We start from the raw sequence: 22,297 nt of genomic DNA, 5'->3' as shown, positions 1-22,297 counted from the left end.
ACTCCTCCAGACAGCAACCTCAGTGACCAGAGACACAGCGAGCCTCTCCCCAGGGCACTGACCCAAGATCTAAAGGGGTTTGCAGGTTGCCCCTTGCCTGCTGATGCTGTGGATGAGGCCGAGGCAGCAGGCATGGAGGCTGGGCGTGCCCAGGCCACCCCTCCCCAGGAAAAGCCCTGCGGGGATGAGCCGCCGGCAGGAGCTTGCCCGGTGCCTGCCCAGCCCCTGGCACGCCGCGTTCCTGCTTGCCCCGCTGGCAGCGCAGCCGTCCCGCAGCCCCCGGCCCCACGGCCATGGCGCTCCATGGCCAAGACGGCCCGGCGGGCTCTGCGCCGCCTTTTCTCCTTCAGCTGCCTCAGGGGGCAGCCAGAGGAGTGAGCCTGGGGCCAGCAGCAGGACGATGGCCAAAGATGCCATGGCTCACCCTGGGGACACCCAGCTCCTCTCTGGGGCAGTCGCAAGTCCCAGAGGGAGCAGCACCAGTGCGTATTAAACTCTGAGTACACACTGATGCATGGATGGATGGGTGGATGGTGGCCAAGGCAACCACTTGCTAAAGGTAGGTTCATCTGCTGACCCCAGCCCTCCACCCCAATCCAACAGCAAACAGCCTGGTCAGGGAGAGCCGGCTGAGGAAGGATAATAGTGCTGCCTTGGAGAATCCAACTGGAACTGACTTTATGTCTGGGCTGCATTGTGGTATTGCATCCCCTCCCTGCCCCCAGGGAGGGCGTTTTAGGAACCGAGAAATTCTCTTTGGGCCTCAGCATTGCAGATAAAGGCAGGCAAACCCATTCTCCTATTGCAGGGCAACTAGGGAAATACCTCCCTGGATGTCCTTAGAATGGAGAAAGGTGTTTACCCCATATGAGTCACCTGGGGTCTTCACTTGCACAAGAAGCAACCAGGACGCCGGCACAGTGATGTGCAGGGTGATGAAGGACTGATGGGACACTGCTGGAGTCAAGCATCCTGGACTGTCCTATGTTTGATCTCTTCCTCATCCAAACTCACCCTCTCTTTTCCTACCTCTTTCCTTCCCACTCTCATGTTTAGTATCTGTTTCAATCTCTGTACCCCACATTTATTGTTAAATAGATTCCCTTTTGTTGAGTTTGGTAGATCATTTACTTGGCACCTTAATTCATGCAGAGGTATCTCTCACTAATCACACCTTAACAGGGACACGCTTCTGCACACAGTACTCGAGGTGTGGCCACATCCATGCCCTGATGCAGAACTCTCTTTATCATAAAATCATTTTTCTAGAATGGGGTAATCCTGTACATATTTCCTTCACCTATCTCATTCCCTGGAATGGTCTAAAACCATGTGAACTTATTAAAGTACAAATTCTAAACAAAAAACCAAAGAATTTATCACTCTGTAGTATAATAGCTAAAGACTTTGGGAACTTCACTTGAACTCTTCTTCCAAAGCAGATCTTGGGGTCAACTGCAGCCTGCTTGGCTTGCCTTGGACTAACCAGACCAGATGGATGACCTAAAGTTTATTTTGGAGGACTGAAGAATATTCAAGCTCTTCCCTTTCTAGAGAAAACCTGGGCTCTGATTGTTAAATCTTTCAGTGCTGGTGCAAAGTGGAATAGTCTGGACTTTAGGCTGAACCTGGAACCCAGCCTGACCCAGTGTGTGGATTTATATTTTGTGCTGCATGACATGACAGATTTTACTTCCTTAAGAAAACACTCCTTTCTAAAAATATCTCCCTTGGAGCCTTGCTCAAAGCCATTTGGAAGACAGCTGGAGATAGAATTCTGTTCAGAGGTTGTGTGGCAACCCCCAAATATAAAAGGATCTACTGTTCCTGTCCTTCACTCTTCTCATTAGGCAGTTTCTCCTGGAGGTGCAGAGCTGCTTTTCTTGCTGTTGATGACTCCTGCCAATTCTCTTCCAGAAGATGGCAGAGGCCAGATTTACTCTGCAAGGTCTTTTGGCACTGACAGCAAGCTGAGGAGGTTATTTACAGAGGTTTTTTGTGACAGTGCAGGGAGGGCTGAGGGACATTTGCCTGTGAATAGCAGCAAAATTTAAGACTCTGCTGTGGTTTATTTATGGCGTGTTTCCAGATGCTGGGCACAGAAATAATTTGCTTAATAAATAATACAAATAAACAGACATCCAATGCCTTGTGCTCGCAGCCGACAGCCACACACAGAGTCACAGCCTGCCAGGGAGCTGGAGGCTTTGGAGCAGTTCTGTTTTCATGGAATCCTTCAGGTTGGAAAAGACCTTCAAGATCATCAGGTCCAATTTGTGACTGAATATCGCCACATCCACCAAACCAAGTGCAATGCCTACTCATTTTTGAGCACTTGAGGGATGATATCTCTACCATTTCTCTGGGCAGTCCATTCCAATGCTTAACCGTCCTTTCAGTGAAGAAATTTTTCATAATATCCAACCTGGACCTTCTCTGTCACAGCTTGAGGCTCTTTCCCCTTCTGCTGTTCTTTCCTGGGAGAAGAAACCAACCCTCATCTCACTCAGCCTCCTTTCAGTGATTGTAGAGAGCGATAAGGTCTCCCCTGAGCCTCATTTTCTCCTTTTTAAGGTCTTCCTCAAGCCATTACTGCAATGAATGACCAAGGGTTGTACAGTTCCTTTTCCAGCTGTGTTTCTCTCTTTCCAGAGCCCCATCAAGTATCCCAGGGGACAGTGAACACATTACCCCCAGTGCTGGATGATGTGATTTCAGTATCTTTAGGCACCAGAGTTAACCTTGGGAACATTATTGAGAGCACTAAAATCTGGGAAATTTAATTTACACTGTCAAACATCAGAACTGGCTTCCCAGAGAAAGTGGAATCCCCATCCCTGGAAGTGTTCAAAGAGGGTGTGGATGAGGACAAGGTTTAATGGGATTGACAGGTGGACTGGATGAATTTACAGCACTTTTCCAACCTTACCAATTCTGTAATTCCTTGATTTGGGTGATGTCTCAGGTCCCCTCCACCCTGGTTGCAGAAGTGATGTGTGGAATCACCACGCTGGCCTGGGCTTTGGTTCCTGGACCTATTTTAGGTGTTTCAAAGTGTCTAATGGGCTGTAGGAGGGAATGGGGCTCCTCTTGGCTCCCTGTCCTGTTGACCAGAAATATGTAAATGCATAGATTGGTTGGCTAAAGTTACAATAAATTCAGTGCCAAAGCAGCTGAATCACACTCAGGCTGTAGAGAACTGGTTGATCTTGAAGGTTTTTTTCCACCCCAACCATTCTGTGATTTATCTCATCCTAAACCAGAGGTGCTTTTTTGTCAGGTTATTCACACGCTAAATTCTATTCAGTTTGTTGACTGGATTGTCTTTAATTGTAAAGAGAATTAAGATAAATAAATTAAGATAGATAAGTTTCAGACATCCCAAATTATGCAGATGAATCCCAGTCTTCTCCTGTGCCTCAGTTTCTCCACAGGAAGAATTTAATATATGCCACTTTCTTATCTTGTAAGGCTAAATTAAAATATCAACATAGTCAACAGCAGAGAAAATGAGATCAGTATTCCTCTGTTATGTCTTCATGGATTGAAATGACTTGGTTGGGAGAAGACACCAGGTCTGGCTAAGATCAGACAGATAAAAAATATTTAAGGCATTTTTTCCTCCTCACATGCGTATTCTGGATGGAGTTCCAGAGCAGAGTTTTTATTCCCATCTTTCCCCTGTTCTCTTCCCTTGAAGAGAACACATTTTCTCCATCCATAAGGATGAAGAAAGAGTCATGTCAAGAGCAGAGTGACAGTGGTAAATGGATAATAAATGTTTTTACATGAACTGTTCCAGCTATGGCTAGGGTGAAATCATTCCAGGAGACAGCAGGGACAGCACAAAGTAATTTGTAATCTTCAGGAGTGCATGTCCTGGGACACCCAAACCCAAAACACATGTTAACATCAGGACAGGGAGACTTTAAATGCTACTATTTAAAGTTTTTAAAGTTTAAAGATGTGTCGGACAGAAAAAGGAGATAGAGGGTGCTGACAAATTCCTAGGGAAATCAAGGATAGTAGAGGGAAAGTATGTAGACTGGAGAAACAGAAAAAAAGAGAATTATTAATTTTTTTAACATTTGGTGTCTACTCTGGAGCCTTTCTTCTTCTGTTTGAGGTAAATATTTAAAGTTCTAAAAGATGGAGGAATATTCAGTGAAGCCACTGGAGTTTATACCCAAAATTCCACATCCACCAGCTCTGGAGGAAGATTTTCATGACCCAGCTCAGAAGGAACCCTTTACATAAAACATCAGAATAATTTGGGTTGGATATCCTCTTTTGAAGTAACCAGTCCAAAAACCTGTTCTAAATAGGGCCAAGCAGTTCAGGTCACCCAATTTCCAGTCAAAATTTTAGTGTCTCCAAGATGATCCATTTTCTCTTAAGGAATCCTTTCCTTAGGAAGTTTCATACAATAATAGGATTTTCCTTCACCTAGAGTATGGACACATCTTCTACTCCCAGCTTCCCCTTGGAAATCCTTGTAATTCCAGCCTTCCCAACCTTCTTGGTTCACCCAAAAAAGGGTTCAAAAAGGGTTCACAAGGGTTCTCTCTTTTTGGGAGAACCAAAAAAAAAGGAGATTATCTGTATTGCTCTTTCTTTCCTTAGGCAGCCGGAGGTCAGTAACGTGCCTGAGGCTTTCCAGGTTTAATCCTGTTCCCTGAATAAAGGAGACAGGAGTCAAGTGACAAGAGAAAATGTGACCAATTCCTGGTGTCTTCCCTGCCCTTCTGACCTTTCCCTGGTGCTTGGCACTGAACGGCAGCTCCTGTTGACAGTGGAATCAGAAAGGCCAAATATCTTTTAAAATCAGTTTATAATTAATTGAATGCTGGGATTGCCAGTCACTTTAATACATGTTCATTATCACTTGGCCCCTGTGATATAGGGTACAACCTGAAGGAATTGAAATTAATGGATGGCCTGAGTACCATTCATCAGTGATCAGCAGCAGCCACGGGGTATGTCAGAAGCAGTTTCCTTCACAGTATGAAAGAGAGGGAAGGAAAAGTTCACACTTTAAACTTCCATTTCAATACACTTAAAAGCCAGATTAGAATGAAAAAGATGTTTTTTCTCTCAGCTTGAAACCTGAATGCAGAACAAAATAATTCGATTCCATATTTGAAGGCACGTCCACAGAGTTATTCAATCTGTAATCAAAACACATTTTTTGTTTTCCCTTTGCTTTCATGGATACACACATGGAAATGTGTGAGTACTGCCTGAAATCAGCCTGGGCATTGAAGGAGCTGGCAAAGCTTGACCCATTCTCTGTTCCCAAATCACCCCATCCAGGAGGTGATGGAGTGACTCCACTGAGGCTTCTGCAGTGGCTTCAAAGGATCAGGCATTTGCTCCAGTGTGCACATGGAAGAAATGTTCATTTTTCCCCCAGAGGGACAGAAACAGGCATGTTCATATTGCTCTTTCCACCATTCTGAAGTATCCAGGCTGTTTGTTTACCCCAGGATCAGCTAATTCCCAACAATACCTTGTCCAGGAGGACTGAGAGGGTTTTTTAGAGAGCCCTTCTGCCAAACTCTTCATCTCTCAGCAGTGAAGCGTGAATGTCTTCTTCTCTGGGTGACTAAAGTCAGAGGGAGAGAAGGAAAAAACTGGTGGCAAGTGGAAAGCTCAAGATAATGGAAGAAATTCCTGTTGGATTAAATCCTATAATTAAATGTTTGTCTGCTACAGACTTCTTTCTTGATGGGGAAAAGAGTCAAGTCAGCCTTTGGACTTGTGCTACCTGGACTAAGAAATCAGAGCATCTCAGGGAGAAGAAAAAATTCCTCTCCCCAATCCAGAGCCAAAGTCCAGGAGATCAAGCCAGTTCAGCAACCATCCTGGCAAATATCAATGCCTGCCTCCATCTACTCCTGCCTCTGTTTTAGGCAGACTGTGATTAAAGATCAGCATTGAACAGCTCACACATCATACAGATAAGCCTAAACAAGCTGATAACATCACCTCAGGCCCTGAGAAATGTGTTTCAAGGGTGTTGGTAACAGATCTTCACACAGAGCATTGATGTGCCATGGTGGGAATTTTTGTCACTTTGAATTCAGCTCCAGCCTGGTGGGACTGAGCAGCTGCCGGTGCCAGACCAGTAACAAACCCAGGATGACAAAGTCATTCATTAAAGTTGGAAAAGACCTTTGAGATCATCCATGACCACTAAACCACATTGTGAAGCGTCATTTCTACTCGTTTTCTGAACAGCTCCAAAGATGGTGACCCCAGAACTTCCCTGGGCAGCCTATTCCAATGCTTGACCACTCTTCCAGTGCAGGTGTTTTTCCTAATATTCAATGTAATTTTTCCTATTATCCAGTTCATCACTGGACTGCTGCTATGGACAGCTCAGACAGCAGAAAGCACTGCATTTCTGTCTTATGGTTTTCCTTCTGGAGAAGACCAAAATGTCTTCTGCCAACAGTTTAAGGGATGTTTTAGGGAACACTCAGGCTTCAAGGGATGAGTTTTGGATGAAAATCAGAATCTGAGAAGACAAAAGATGCTGTGCAGTGAGGAACTGACCACTTTGCCCCTGTGATATGGAAATAGCCGTTCTTTCTTACTGCTGTCTCCATTGGCCTGAGCAGAAACGCTGGAAATACAGCTGGAATTATTTGTGCTTATATAATCAAGCCACATCTATGCAAAATTGCTTCTTAATGACTCATCACAGCACACTGTTTGTCTTCTCCTGCCAACCAGCTGACTGAGAGGAGTTGCTAGACCTCAGATTCCTCCCAGGCAGCCTCTATAAACATTTGAGTTTTATTAGCTGTTTATAAATTATATCAAAATACATCAGGCACCCATGGCAGGGACAGAACAGCGATTGCGACATGTAATAAATAACAAGAGCATGGGATGAAAACAGATATACACATTTTAAAGTGCACCTGAGGCACATTAGAGTAATTGCATAATATGTTTTGACTTAATAAGAAGATGCACTTTGTGTAAAGACAGCGCTTAAAGTGGTTTTCCCTGACTGATTTATGAAATGTAAATGTTTACACATCCACTGTGTATCCTGGGGCTTGGAGGAATAAAGTCAAAACAACCTTGGGGGTGGGAATACATTTCGCTGGGTACAGGAAAATCCTCCTCTCACTTCCACTTGACCAAGCTGGAATTGTGTTGAGCTGTCTCTGAGGACAAAATGGGGCTTAGAAGAGGCAAAATAGATGCACACAAACTCAAAATGCACATGTCTTCTCATATGACAAACAAAATAATGAGATGTTTGAGCAGCTTCCACGGGGAGATGATGGTTTCCCTGTTGTTTGATTTCATTGAGATGCAATGACCTAAACCTCCCCAAAAAAGGAATAAAAAGAAATGCTTTTTGTTGGTAAAATCAGACATTATGTACATAATTATGTGTATAAATTATACAGATATATAGATATGTGTATCCCCAGAGAGGGGGTGGAGTCACCATCCCTGAAATCATTGAAAAAATGAGTAGATCTGGCACTGGGGATAAATTTAGTGGGAATGGTGGTGTTTGGTTTAAAGTTAGACTTGATCTTGGAGGTAATTTCCAAATTTAAGGATTCTCTGATTCTCTGTATCCTGTCAGAGAGACAATTCTCAAAGGACCAAAGGAGAACAAACCGATAATTCTTGCTAAACCTGAAATCTCTGACCTTAGGCTTGACAAAGGACTTAACACTTCCTTCCTGGAAAAGACTTCCTCTAAGTTTAGTTCTTCTGCAAACTTTTGAATGAATGGAGTCCAAACCCCTCTGGGGAGATTCCCACTGACTTTATCAGAGTTTAGATCCAATTCAGTATCCCTAAGTGGGAATTCAGGATAGGCTCACCTTGATTTAACACTGATCTTTTGAAAATTGTGGGCTTGTCTACATATTTTGGACACACACTTGTAGTTAATTGCTTATATGATGTCACCTATTTCTGGATCTCAGATTATTTTCCAGTTATGGATTCATGTGTCCTCTGAGGCATATTCAGTGTTGTCAGTTGGGCAGAATCCTTCATCCTTATTCAATAACAAATTTGGGAAGCGGGATTTCCGTACTTGTAGTGGTTGCACTGGAGGACAAACATTGTAAATAATGAACATCAACCTTTCCTCATCCTTTTTGTCCTAGTTTCTATTGCTGAGCGGATGTGCAATGAGGAAAATTAACTCCATCCCAGCCAGACCCAACACAAAGGCTGCACCTTGATTTCTGTGTCTAGTTCTGGACCCCTCATTTCAAGGAAGTTGTTGGAGTGCTGGAGAGTGTCCAGAGAAGGGCAACAAAGCTAAAGATGAAGGTTCTAGAAAGTGAGTCCCATGAGGAGTGGCTGAGGGAGCTGGGGGAACTTAACCTGGAGAAAAGGAGGCTCAGGGAAGACCTCATTGCTCTTTACAGTCACCTGGATTGCAAAGAGGAGGGTGAAGCCAGGTTGGGGGCTGGCCTTTCCTCCCTGGTAACAAGGGACAGGACAAGAGAAAAGAGCCTCCAGTTGCACTGGTGGAGGTTCAGGTTGGACATCAGGAAGAATTTCTTCATGGAAAGGGTTGTGAAGACTTGGAAAAGGCTGCCCAGGGAGATGGTGGGGTCCCCATATCTGGAACTGTCCAAGGAATGACTGAATGTAGCATTCATTGCTCTGGTCTGGGTGACAACGGGGTGATCATAGGTTGGAATCAATAATATTGGAGGTCTTTTCCAACTTAAACAGGTGGGATTTGGTGAAAGAGGCAGACAAGCTCTGGGTGGAGCAATAGATAAAAGCTGCAGCTCTTGTCACAGTGCACAAAGGTATCAGAGCTAACTCAAACCCAGCCATGCAGCACAAAGTGAACAGGAGCTGCAAAATCCCACAAGAAGGATAAATTAGCTCATACTTCATTCCATCCTGGCTCACTTAATACACTGATACTTGAGTTAATGAATTTAAAATCAACTTGAATGCATCTCAAATGCTCTGGGGTTTGTAGACCTGGTTTCTACTTTTTTTTTCCACTCTGAAAGACACTCCATGTACCCAAGCACCTCTCTGGGTCCTGATTTTCTCTCTGCAAAAGGCACCTTTTTCAGTACAATGCTGTGAGAATAAACTCCAGAGTCCTTGGCTGCTTAAGAAAAAGCAGATAATACCTCAAAATAAAGAGGAAAGCAACTTCAGGCACAGAATCACAGAATTAGGACCTCTGGAGGTCATCCAGTCCAACCCCCTGCCAGGACAGGGTCACCTGGAGCAGGAATGTGTCCAGGTGGGTTTGGAACATCTCTAGATAGAAGACTCCACACCCTCCCTGGGCAGCTGTTCCAGTGGTCTGACACCCTCCATGAAAGAAGTTCTTCCTCAGGTTGAGATGGAACTTGCTGTGTTTTAGTTTATGGCCATTGCTCCTTGTCCTTTTGTTGGGCACCTCTGGAAAGAGTGTGGCACCATCCTCTTGACACCCACCTTGGAGGTATTTATATGGATTGATGAGATCTCCTCTCTCCTCTCCTCTCCTCTCCTCTCCTCTCCTCTCCTCTCCTCTCCTCTCCTCTCCTCTCCTCTCCTCTCCTCTCCTCTCCTCTCCTCTCCTCTCCTCTCCTCTCCTCTCCTCTCCTCTCCTCTCCTCTCCTCTCCTCTCCTCTCCTCTCCTCTCCTCTCCTCTCCTCTCCTCTCCTCTCCTCTCCTCTCCTCTCCTCTCCTCTCCTCTCCTCTCCTCTCCTCTCCTCTCCTCTCCTCTCCTCTCCTCTCCTCTCCTCTCCTCTCCTCTCCTCACAAGAGAGATATTCCAGATTCCTAAATTACAGGGAACAACCAGGCTATAATGAAGAGCTTGCATTGTGCTCAGAGTTTGCAGCCAGTTCACAAAATGGACATTTAATTGGTGGTTTTATGAGTTTTCTTAAGCCTTCAGCAATGTCTAAATCTTTTGAAAATATGAACAGAGTCTGAAAGTGGAGTGACCCACAGCTGGACCATCCTGATATTGGCTGGTTTGGCTGGGCATTGGTCAGCAGGTGTGTATTGTACTGGTTGCTTGAATTTTATTTTTCTTTCTCTCTCTCTTCCACCACCACCACCATTATTATTATTATTATTATTATTATTATTATTATTATTATTATTATTATTATTACCACCAGTATTATTTGCTTCAGTTATAAAACTGTTCTTATCTCAACCCATGAGTTTTTGCTTTTCCCTTACTCCCCTCTCCACCTCCTTTATCTCTTGACCTGGGTTTCCCTAACAGCCCGATGTTTAAGGCTGGGATTGAAATGAGTTTGAAATCTTGGGGTCACCAACACTTGCCATCTATCTCCTAACCTTTACTACTTCTTCTGCTTCCACAATTCAAATTCCCAACCATTCTCCATCCAAACTATTTCCAGAATTTCCATCACAGTCTCTGTTACAAGTTAGCAGTAATTTTCCTTTCCTGTTGTCCAGTTTGTCCTATCACAGATACAGGAGGGGATGAAGAAAGAGGTTCATGATTTTTCCCTTTCTAAGTTTCTTTAATTCTTTTCTGAGGTGGGACATCAACAAAAGTGACATGAGGACCCCAATTTCTGTTTCTTCTTTCTCAAATCAGCTTCTCCCTTCTGGATGAGAATGGGCGGCTGTACTGAGGGCATTGTACCCAGTCTTGGCTTGGGCAGGACTGCTGGGGAGAAAAGGGAGAAAACACCCAGGTGTTTCCCAAAATTACCTCCTGTTGGAGTGTCAGCTTGAGTTTTCTATCCTGCAGAGAGCTGTTTTTCCCAATCCCTATCCTGGAAACACAGGCTGTGAACAAGCTGCTGCCCTAACTCTGGGAAAACCTTAATCTTCAAACCAAGGGTTAGGATTAGTTTGAGGCCTGAGGTTGGAATTAAATTCTGGCACAGAGGTGCAAAACTTCATAATCTCATTTAAAGGCAAGATGTGGAAAGGGGCAAGAATTCTAGTAGGAGATGGTTCATATTAAAACTGGAGAAAGCACATAAAACATGAAGAGAAAAATAGGAAATAAGAGGGTGATAGCAGGGGGGAAAATTAGCGGGGGGGAAAAAAGGAAGGAATTTGAAATAACCCCCACAAACCCAGACACAATAAAGCCTCTGGCATCTGCAGTGTTGCTCTGAGCTGGTATCAAAACATCTTTCTCCATTCTTAGGCTGTGAGATCTCCATGCTGGCCTGCTGGGAAGGAGTGTTTGAGTCACTGGTGCCTGTTGGTTGCTGTTTCCAGCCTGCCTGGATGGATTTGTCCAGGAGAAAAACAGATCTGTGAGGTGCAGCTGCCTAAGAGTGCCCTGGACTTTAAATCCCTGAGAGTTTCACAGAGGGAAGCCACACCTTTTCCAAAGAGGGAAAGATGTTTTTGTGCAGGTGTTAGCAGAGATCATGGAAAGAGTTTTAGGCTGCATTTCAAGAGGCAAAGAGCTCAAACCAGGCTCACTGAACCCAGCCAGGATCCCAGCAGCAGCACCATGTTCAGCATGTCCTCAAATGCCACATCCACAAAATTTTTAATTTTAAAACCAGAGATGGCTGCCCTACCACTTCCCTGGGCTGTCCATTCCAATGCCTGACAACACCTTTGGTGAAGAAATTTTTCCTAATATCTCACTCAACAGCTACTCAGCAAGAAGAGGAACAGGGAGGTCTGGATACAGTTTCTCACAGGCCTTACAACAGTATAAATAAATTATTTATTTTTATTAGGGTTGTCCACATTTTCCACCAAGAATGAGTGCAAAGGTTTTGTTCTGTTTTTCAAAAGATCTTTTTCCTCTCAGGCTGCAGGAACAACCTCACTCAGCTTCTATCATTTTGTTGAGATGCACTGCAATCCCTTCAGCTTTTCAGTGAATGGATCCACACCTGTTTGCGTGGCCACGCCTTCAAAAAGATTTAAATTTCCCAAAAGGAGGCACAGGAGACAGCACCACCTGGGCTGCTTGGTGTGAAAAGTGCTGTGCCACTGCTGTCACCCACAGACAGCCATCCTTCCCTGAGCTCTGACTCTGAATTACTGCTGAAGCTCTGGCATCATCCCCCTGCTCTCTCTTTTTCCCTCTCAGGCTTTAATAAATTGTGAATTATTTGGGTTTTTTTCACCCACTTCTCCTTGCTTATCTGTGAAACTGCTCAACAACAAAAATCTTGGGCTTGCATGCAAAGTGAATTTTGCTTTTCAAAGAAATAAAGTGATAAGGTGAAAGCAGGGAAAAGCAAATTCTGAACAGTTGAAAGTTTTTTGTGGTTTATAAGCAAAAATAATGTGCAAACTCAATTTTCTGATACCCAGGCAGTATCAGACTATTCATGTGCTGCCAGTGAACAATAAAAGGAGGAAAGATGGTGAGGTGGATTGAACCCAAACACAATGGATTTCTCTAGGCTTCAGAGCTAATCAGAGACTCTTTGAGACACCAGAAAAGATTCCTGACTACATTCCCTGAACACAAAGCCACTAAACATCCCGTGGCTTCTGCCTCGTGCAATCAACCACAGCCCAGGGTTTAGCAAAAGAGAGATAAACCGGAGAGGAGGGTGGGAGGAGGGAGGTGCTGGTGGGTTTAGTGGATGTTTCTGATCTTCCCCAGTGGAAGAAAACAGGAATGGAATGGAATCAGGATGGCCTGGGGACAATTTCATTGGGAACAGGCTGCCCAGAGAAGTGGTGGAGTCACTGTCCCTGGAAGTGTTCAAACATCACAAAACATTACAAAACATCACAAAAGTGAGCTGATGTGGCATTTCCTGATGTTGTTTATTTGGCATGGTGGTGTTCGGTTCAAGGCTGGACTTGATGACCTCGGAGGTCTTTCCCAGCCTTAATGACTCAATGATTCCATGATTTTGTGATCTGCCAGCAGTCAATTCTTGGCTGCCATTCCCCTTCAAAAACTGCTCTTTCCCTGATGTCCTGGTAATTCAGCCCTGCACAAGTATCCCACTGCCAGTGTGTTATTTGTTCTTTTAGCACTGCCTGTCTAGCTCCTTTCATTCTTCCTTGCCCGTTTCCCACTGTATCTCTTCCCCTTGTTTGTCCTCAGCAGCTTTTGTTTGAATTAAATCTCTTTTATTTGCTCTCGGCGGAGGGAGGCTGTTCAAGCTCCGTTTGCCTCAGAGCAGAGGCATAACAAGATGGGATGTGCTCAGCCAGTGGCATTTCATCCATCAGCACTATTAACTCAGGAGCAGAGTCCTTTCATTTTCATTCTTTCTATGTTTCCTCTGTGTCACATAACCAATTCTTCACTTTTGCCTACATCACTAACTCAATTTTTACATATTAGCCCCCCCACCAATACTTTGCAGCCTCTATAAAAGATATTTATATTCTAATTATTGCTTTGGCCCCTGCTATAACTTCTAAGGAGATTAAACCTCAAACATATTTTACATAGAGCTGCTCCCTGCTAGCAAAGGTTGGTAGGAAACATCACTGGGAGTTTTGTTTAATCCCAAATCCTTCAGCCTTTTACATGGACACAGCTGGGAATGCATCCTGCTCCTGGACCCACAAGACACATGCAAGGAGAAATGGCCTCAAGCTGTGCCAGGGGAGGTTCAGGCTGGATATTGGGAAAGATTCGTGCACTGGAAAAGTGATTGAGTATTGGAATAGACTGTCCAGGGAAGCAGTGGAGCCACCAACTCTGGAAGTTAAAAAACCACTTCACAATGTGGTTTAATGACCACAGTGGTCAAAGGCTGGACTTGATGATCCTGGAGGTCTTTGCCAATATTAATGATTCCATGAATCCACTGTCAGAAAAAGCCAAGACTTCCTGGTGAGGTTTTCTGGAAGAGCTTTGGAGGCGAGAAGTGAGAAAAAACTGCACCATGCACTGAAAAACTGTGATCTTGGAGGTCTCTCCCACCCTTAATATTCTCTGTGAAACAGTATTTCCAGTAGGATGACAATCCCAAAAATCCTTTCTTTATTCCTCTTCCTTTCCACTAGAGGGCTGGAAAAGCAAAGCTTGTGCAAAGTGCAGTAACTCACACACAGAAACTCATTTATTCCTTGGGCTTCTGTGGTTATGCAAACTAATTCTTTTTGAATTAAAGAAGAAAAAAAAATTAACTACTTTAGGTATTTCCTTATTTCATCTCTTAAAATGTCAGCCAGGAACCTTTGCTGTGTGAGTCCACGATGGCACCACAGGCAGAATTTATATGAAATAAAGCAGAACCTTTATTTCACACTGGAAAAAAAACCCCCACATTTGTGTGACTTGGAGTCTCCTGGGCCACAAACAAGGTGACATCTTTCTTATTTTAGACACATCTCTCATTCCTGTCCATCCATGCAGCCATCCATGTCCTCTGATGCTTTTATTCCATCAACTTACCTATTAATTTCCCTAATTATTTAAACAAAATTAGTTCCTGCCATCTGGTTGTCTGCCTGCTCGTTCCACTGGGATTTGACTCCAAAGCTGGTGTTGCTGTTGTTCTCCTACTGAGATTTCTGCCTAAAAAACAGCTTTGGGGTATGTTTGAAGTCATTTTCCTTTAAGGAATGCTGCAGATAAACAATTCCTTTTCCTGACTAGCCATGACCTCCTCTTAGGATGCAAATTACAAAATTGTTGGATGTAAATTATAAAGTTATCTGTGGATGTGAATTATAAAAAAATAAAAATATGCAAATATTTTGCTGCAGGCTGATGTCTAAGGCTAATTTTGAGGACAAATTTAGCTGCTTATCTGATACTACATTTAGATTGGATATCGGGAAGAAATTCTTCCCTGGGAGGGTGGTGAGGCCTTGGCAGAGGTTGTGCAGGGATTATGTGGCTGCCCCATCCCTGGAAGTGTCCAAGGCCAGATTGGACAGGGCTTGGAGCAACCTGGGAGAGTGGAAGGTGTCCCCATGGCAGGGGTGGAACAAGATGTTCTTTATGGTCCAACACAAACCATTCCATGATTCCCTTATTTTTAAGGACTTCTGAGAATCAATCACTTGGAACTACCCACAAACACAATCTCTTCAAGGCCCAAAGAAGGCAGAGAGTTCTTCTCCCACATTTCCTCATTTTTAGGGTAAAAGAAGCATCTTTACAATGGCGACTCTCTTCAGGGTGCACAGAGACAAACCCTGTTTACCAGCAAGAAATAAAAAAGCCTTGCTAATGAATTGCTGCTTTCTGATTCCTCCTCCCTCAAGCCTCCTGGTTAATGATGAGATGAACTGTTGCTGTTACATTACTCTGACATTTAGAGCACTCCGAAATTGGCACAATGTGCAAAATGGGAGAATTAAACACGGAGAAGGCAACGAGTGATGGCTGGGCAAGGAGGGGAGATCAGCCTTTGCTGGCAGCAGAGAGTGGCTGAACTTTTTCCTCTCTCTGTGATGTGCTGCTTGGCAGAGCTGGCTGGGCTTCAGCAGAAACACTGCCACAGTGAGAGAAAAGGGCAGAGAAGGAGGGAATGCTGTTTACACTAAAAAACCCAAAGTTGTTACTAAATAAATCCACAAATAAGCACTAAATATTCATGTTTAGGAATCACATGGCTCAGACTGAGCTAGAAGAAATGCAGATTGTATTTTTTTTCATAGAATATGGAATAATATGTGTTGGAAGGGGCCTTCAGGATCATTTATTACCAACCCTGTGCCATGGGCCTGGATAAGAGCAGGCTTCTCTTCCAAGCAATTAATTACATGAACAGAAGGAAAGTAGCAGGGAGAAAGTTTAAAACCAGCAAATAATAATAATAATAATAATAATAATAATAATAATAATAATAATAATAATAATAATAATAATAATAATAATAAAGCTTTCTGAAACTTTTGAAACATTCTGATTTGCACAGAGGGTAGCTCATGGTGTCCCTGTAGCTGATACCTTCTGAGTTACCAGGGAAATTGGGTTTGCATGGCAAATTTTTGTCCCTGTAGCTGATACCTTGTGACTTACCAGGGAAACTGGGTTTGCATGGCAAATTTTTGGTAGCAAATGGCTTCAAGGATGGTTTATGTGAGAAGCTGCAAGAAGATTTCCCAATGTCCAACAGGGACAGTGGCTGCTGGCTCCAGGAAGGATCTGCAGCTGGCAAAGGTCAAGCCCATCAGGAATAGCAGGAACACCTCTGGGATAACAAATTTTAAAAGGGAAAAATGGCCTGTGTTGGCTAAGAGAAGAGTGAGAGAAACAGCCCTGCAGACACCAAGAGGTGAAGAAGGAGGGAGGGAGGTGCTCCAGGCACCAGAGCAGAGATTCCTGCAGTCCTTCTTAAGGATCTTTCTGCTCTCTAATACTTTGCAGTCCATTTTTTCAATCCATCACGTCTTCCACTTGCTCCCTCGGAAAATATAACAGAAGCCTTGTGGGTCAAGTTGAAAGGCAGGGAGAGATCACTCAGCAATTCCATCATGGGAAAACAGGCCTGATTTAGGGAAATTAGTTTTATTAACAAGCAAAATCAGATAAGAACCTTTCCCCCACACCTCCCTTCTTCAGGAAGGAAGGAAGGGAGGGAGGGAGGAAGGAAGTGTCGGAAGGAAGGAAGTGTCGGAAGGAAGGAAGTGTCGGAAGGAAGTGTCGGAAGGAAGTGTTGGAAGGAAGGAAGGAAGGAAGTGTCGGAAGGAAGGAAGGAAGTGTCGGAAGGAAGGAAGTGTCGGAAGGAAGGAAGGAAGTGTCGGAAGGAAGGAAGTGTCGGAAGGAAGTGTCGGAAGGAAGGAAGGAAGTGTCGGAAGGAAGGAAGGAAGTGTCGGAAGGAAGGAAGTGTCGGAAGGAAGTGTCGGAAGGAAGGAAGGAAGGAAGTGTTGGAAGGAAGTGTCGGAAGGAAGTGTCGGAAGGAAGGAAGTGTCGGAAGGAAGTGTCGGAAGGAAGGAAGGAAGTGTCGGAAATGTCGGAAGGAAGTGTCGGAAGGAAGTGTCGGAAGGAAGTGTCGGAAGGAAGGAAGGAAGGAAGGAAGGAAGGAAGGAAGGAAGGAAGGAAGGAAGTGTCGGAAGGAAGGAAGGAAGTGTCGGAAGGAAGGAAGTGTCGGAAGGAAGGAAGGAAGTGTCGGAAGGAAGGAAGTGTCGGAAGGAAGGAAGTGTCGGAAGGAAGGAAGGAAGGAAGGAAGGAAGGAAGGAAGGAAGGAAGGAAGGAAGGAAGGAAGGAAGGAAGGAAGGAAGGAAGGAAGGAAGTGTCGGAAACATTCCATACTTCCTTGCAAGTTTCTCTGCCTTGCCTCAGCCTCCCATAGGCTGTGGAGCATCAGGCTGACATGGAAATCCATTGGCATCTCCATCCTTGGTTTCCATCTGCAGCTACTCTGCTTTCAGTTCCTCTGCTTCTCCTCGTTGAGATGTCACTGAAGCTCCTGTCAGGAGAAATAAAGATCAGCAGGGACTGACTTGTTCACCAAATCCTGCCCTCTGAAATTTCCAAGCAGATTGGACAGTAGGAAGAAATTCTTTGCTGTGAGGGTGGAAAATGTTACCCAGAGAATCTGTGGATGCCCCCTGGAAGGGTTCAAGGCCAGACTGGGGTTTGGAAAAAGCTGGTCAGTGGAAAATGATCCTGACCATGGCAGTGGGCTGGAACTGGATGATCTTGAATTACCAGAGAAGTATTTATATGAGTTTAGTGTAATAATTTGTTGTCTCTAATATTTTCCAGCACTGCTGTGGCCCTCAGCTCCTTATTCCAGTTGTTTCCAGCTTCCTCCCTTCTCTGATGACTTCTGTTCAACCTTCACTTTGCCCTCCTAGCCTCCCTGTCCTTGCTTCAGTGGAAATGCAATTCACTGTCCCATTAAATTTAACAAAATTTGATGCAACTTAATTCCGGCCTGTTTCAGTGGTTTTTCATTCAATGTGCCCTAATTCAATCTATTTCGACTAACTGCAACACACTTAAATGCAATTCCAGGAATTCCATTAAAAATAATTTGCTGCAGAGGAAAGAAATAGTATTTGCTCCAAACAACCACCAATCGATGGGATGTGATTTGCTTAAATGCAATTGCATCCAACAGAAGGAAATTAAATCAAAGCTATGCAGTGTGTTGCAATTAAAATTCATCCCTGAGAATCAGGTCAAAGTTTAATTACTGCCAGAGAGGTTTTATTTAGCTTTCTTGAATATATTTATTCCTGGGACAAATTAGTAGCCCTTGATATCCTTGTGTATAACACTGCTATTGATGGAACATTTTTGCTGTGATTTTACACACATTGACCCAGGAGGTTCCTTCCAGCTCCACTTTCCTGTGTTTGTGATGCTTTTTGTTTCAATAGCCTGCAATTGTTTCCCTGAGTTGCCATGGGATGAAATCCTGTGGTTCCCAAATGCTCAGGTCCGTGAAGAGCACAGACATTTCCTGTTCTGCTGCCAAACATTCAGTCACCTCTCTCTGCTCCCTCCTCTGGAAGAGAAGAGACAAGGATTAAAGAGAAGCTGTTAGAGCATTTTGGGAATCAGTCTGGCTTGCTATTGGTCTCCTGTCAGTAGGTCATCCTGCCTCAGAGATTTCCAGAAAAAATGCCTTTCCCTGTGCATGGGACTTCATTTATAGAACCTGAAATGTGCCTGTCTTGGTTGGAGAAGATAGGTATCTGCTAAGGAAGGCAGGAGCATTCCTTGAAATGGAAAATGCAAAACCCCTCTCTCCAAATTATTATAATTTTGAAATTAAGGCATTCTCAGGCAAAGATATGGAGGAGGAATAAAATAAAAATAAAATAAAATTTCAGTAATACAAAGCAACACTGACAGAGTCAGAATATGCCCTGACACCCTGTGGGTCAGGGTGGTGGCACAATCCCATTAAATGGTGGCTCAGCCCTCCTGCAGTGCCAGCTGTGGCTGTGTCGGAGCAGGGATCCTGGAGAAGGGTGGAGTTTTCCCCTGAAGGTCCAGTGGTGGTGTAGATGGGTTTGGTCCTCTTGTGGGAATCCATTGGAGAAGAAAGCTGCTCCTCTGGAAATCCAGTGGGAAAAAGCTGCTGTTGTGTTCTGAAACCTCAGATTATATCCAGGTAGGAATGGTTGTCTCCTCCCCCTGGGCGGAGCATCTCCCAATGGGATGATGGAATTTTATCAGCCATGCAGTGACACTCACTGGTCATTAACAACAGAGATCTCCTGGAGAGAGGATTGGTTGTGGAAGAGATAAAGAAAACTGCCCAATGAACAGAAGATAACTGCCCCACCTCTAACAGATGGCAATAGAACACACACCCCCAGCCACATCTTGCATTTCCAACCTAAGACAGTTCCTTTGCCTGAGAGGGAAGATAACGGGTCTGGTGTTCACTTCCACCAATTGTGATCCCAGCTGGAGGCAGCTTCAGAGAGATTTGCCTGAATTTGTTCATCAGCAGCTTTTGGAAAGAGGTTCATCTCCTTCGGATGACATGGGAGTTTCCTTGTGAATGATTTGTCTTAAATTATATACAGAAAATTATCCTAGATTAAATGGATTTCTTTCCTCTGACTCAGAGGACTGGTTGAGATTTAAGTTGCACAATACTAAGTACATTTGAAAGAATATTTTTCTTTTTGCTCCCATTCACTGTTTGATGAAAGGTGAAGGGTCTCAACCTCACAAAATTTATATCAATGTATTATTTTCTTCTCTAACTCGACCAGACCTTGAAGACTTAATTCAAAAACACAATAAAGGCCTGAAAGAAACATTACATCCTTATAATCTATACATTGTGATGTGATTAATATAATGTAAAACCAAAATGAAAAGAGAACATCCGAATGCGCCAGATAAAAAAAATCCATGTGAAATTTTTCCTTAAAATTCGTTAAAAAATCATTGTAAATAAAACACTCCTGAAAACCATTTATGTGTTATCTTGACCAGAGACAAAAGTGAATTCAGTTCTGTTTTAGTGGGAGATGGGTTTTGTCATGACTCACAAGGAAAAGAAAATCACGAATTTTTTCCCGTAGTTTGTCCCCTTTTAGTTTTGCTTCCTTCCTGCAGTGATTTGTTCACTTCTTCCTCTTTCTTCCTACTCTTGATCGACAACTTACAAAGCAAGGACTTGGCTTGGACCCCACAGAATCTCTTTGAGGAAAAGGAGGAAAAAAAGGCTTTGAAGCTTCGTAACGCTTTTGCAGAATTGTGGAATCTTTTTGCATTGCAAGATTTTAATTGGGGCTTCAGCTCAACACATCCAAATCAAATACTGGGGAAAAAAATTAAAAAGAAAAAAAAAGAAAAGCAAAGAACCCCAGCTTTCCAGACTTCCTGGGTAAATTGACACTGTAAAAAGCAACTCTGGGTCAGACTCATTAGTTTTGCAAATTAGTGAGCTCAGCATTACACCAGCCCCAACAAAATAAGGTTTAAATGTGTTGGTCTAATTAGATTCTCTTGTGCTATTTTTCATGGAAAGTATCAAAATATTAACAAAATCAGATAAACTCAGATTTCTCCCAACCAAATTGCACAAATTAACAGGATTTTGAAGGTCTCTGTAAAATCACTGAACACCATACGGATGTGAAGGCTGGGAGAAATGTTCTCCCACTTTCTGGGATCAGATCAAGTTTGTGAATCACATTAATTTCTCCTCAGGCCAGAATCTCACATTTCTGGTGGTTTGACACTCATTATCATTTCCTGTTAGCATTTGTCTCCCTATAATGAGCTGTGCAGTTCTGAGGGAGATGTGGTAGGTACAGGAATGATTAATATGGTAAAAAGGCAGATTTACACTCATTATTTCCTTCTGGTTGGCCTCAGGTCTACCTCGGACAAGATTCCTGTTGTGCGAAATTCTGTAAAAACACAAGACCAGAATTGAGGTCCAACCACAGAACTGAAAGAATGAAGGGTTGGGAAAAGTGAACTGTATCAGGAATTACAGCTTGGTTGGGTAAGAGATTCCCTTTGACTCAGGGATTTGTGAGGTTTCCCTACTCATCCAGGTTCAGTTCTTGTCACTGAAGTGGTCTGAATGGGCACAGAGTAAAAAACCAGAGTAAAATTAACTTTCTTGATTCTGTGATGTTATGGGTGGTTTAGAGCCCCTTCTGCATCAGGGAGAGAAAATAATTGACATTGAATAATCTAATCCCCCTTTCCAGCTGCTGTCACCCCTGTCAGAATAGACAGTCCTAAATCCCCTGTGCCAAAATGCAGGAAATCATGGATTCACAAAATCATGGAATCAGAGCGTGGTTTGGGTTAAAAGGGACTTTAAAGATGATCCAATTCCAGTCCCTCTTCCACAGGCAGGGACATTTTCCACTACAGCAGATATTATTCTGATTTTATGAGGTTCTACCTTCACTCATGAGCTATGAAAGTCCCACAGTAACTTTTCCAAAATCCCTCTCAGTACTTCCCTTTAATCTCACCCTTTATCTTGTAGGATAAGGATTGTGTATTTCTCATTTCAGCCCCTCTTAGATTAAAGCCACAAGGCTCAGATCCACAAAAGTATTTACAAGACAAAAGATTTTAAAAGGGATTTAGCTCCTTAAACAGGAATTAAGTGTGCAAATACTTCTCTGGATTTCTGAGACTCAGATATGGCAGCACAAAGTGATTTATGAAGACAACAGAGAGGCTGGTTAATCAAGGAGACAGCTGCTCCTTTGCATTTTTTCTTTTTTTTTTTTGTATGGAACTTCCTGGAAGAGATTCATTCACATCTATTCATTCCTTCTTCTGCCCTAATCTTCTTTTCCTTGTTTTTAGGATCATTCCAGCACCCCACCAAGCAGTGACAGCCTTTGCTAACACCCACCAATGTCAATGACACATGAGCACCAGAGAGGAAATAGGAGTTTGTGTATTTATTGCACCATCAGTTCTTGTAGATCTCCTAGTTTATGCAAAACCGGCCAGAATTTGCTGTCTTTTGGGGGCTGAAGCTCATGAAAAGTTCTAGGAGGTGAAACCTTGAGGAGTCCCTTCTGTAGGAGGCTCCAGGTGCATCCCATCCATGGACCACATCCCTCATCCTTGCTCTGGGGTCTGGGTGTTGGCAGGTCCCAGAATATTTCTCTTGCAGTCCTGTTTTCTAATCAATGTGCGCATGGAAACCGCCCTGGATCAGTCCTAAAATGACACAGTCCAAGTGTACATCCATAATTTGGTGGTTTTTCAGCAGCTTCAACAAATTAACAAATTGAGGGCTACTGCTGAAGGCAGGATGGTGTTAAAAAGGAGCTTTCTTTGAATAGTGGGAGAGAAAACCAACCCAGGTTTTGTTTCAAACCTTGCAAAGCCCTTCTGAGAACCTTGTCTGACCTACATAGCTCAGAGCGTGAAGTATCCACAAACTCTCCCATTTATTTCTCTTAAACTGCATTGAAAATTTTTTATTCTTTC

The sequence above is a fragment of the Ammospiza nelsoni genome, chromosome 1 (assembly GCF_027579445.1).
Source record: "Ammospiza nelsoni isolate bAmmNel1 chromosome 1, bAmmNel1.pri, whole genome shotgun sequence".
NCBI lineage: Eukaryota > Metazoa > Chordata > Aves > Passeriformes > Passerellidae > Ammospiza > Ammospiza nelsoni.
The sequence above is the reverse complement of the archived record's forward strand: the minus strand, read 5'-3'. Positions refer to the sequence as shown.